This window comes from Fragaria vesca, linkage group LG1 (genome assembly GCF_000184155.1).
Source record: "Fragaria vesca subsp. vesca linkage group LG1, FraVesHawaii_1.0, whole genome shotgun sequence".
Classification (NCBI taxonomy): domain Eukaryota; kingdom Viridiplantae; phylum Streptophyta; class Magnoliopsida; order Rosales; family Rosaceae; genus Fragaria; species Fragaria vesca.
Genome location: NC_020491.1, coordinates 18,208,519 through 18,209,511, shown reverse-complemented (window position 1 = coordinate 18,209,511; position 993 = coordinate 18,208,519).

Sequence of the window (993 nt, the reverse complement as noted above, 5' to 3'; positions counted from 1 at the left end):
AGTGACGAAATATTTTGTCGCTTAAGTTAGAAACGTTTCGTCGCATAAGTCTATGTGACGAATTTTTTTCGTCGCTTAGGAGGCACTTATGCGACGAAATATTTGTTCGTCGCTTAAGTAGTTTAGCGACGAAATGTAATTCGTCGCTTAAGAGGAACCTAAGCGACGAAAATACATGTTTCGTCGTTTAGATACCTATGCGACACCACCTATGCGACGACTCTTAAGCGACGAAATTTTCGTCGCTTAAATACTTATGCGACGAAATTTCACTCTTAAGCGACGAAACCATTTCGTCACATAAGTCCTAACTTCTAGTAGTGATATGCATACATAGATTATTGTGGTTTTGCATCAACAGTGTGATAATTATATGGCACTCGTCGCTTTTACTCATTATCTGCATGTAGAACCCAATATGTTATCATATACGGTTGTGGTTTTACATAACCAGCGTGATAAAGCAACAAGAAATTTGTACGGTACTCGTCTCTTTTCCTCTGGTCATTCCCATGCACAATTCACAGTGTCAAGGTATATACTAATGAGCGATACAATAATCTATCAATCGAGCCACAATTCGACCTAGCTATGAGTGTCACAAGAAAGCAGGGGTCCTCATTTTTTGTGGAGAAGATGATAAGAGCTCCTTGAATTATTTTGACACACAAATCTTTTATCTAGTGATTTCGTAATAATGTACAGACCAAAGATTATGGTATGAAAAATGAAAGTAATCTATATTTACTAAGGGGGGTGTATTGTATATAGAATTAATGGAAGTTTTAAAGAAGTCTATGAAATTTGAAAGTTTAGGTGTATTTAATATAGACTTTTAAAAATCAATCAAAGTCTGGGTGTATTCAACTTAATTTTAAAAAATCATTATGAATTCCACCAAAGTTCAAGGGTATTCAATTAAGACTTTTTAAAATGAATAGAAGTTCAGATGTATTCAAAATATCATTCATACTTATGGAATTAATAACTCAT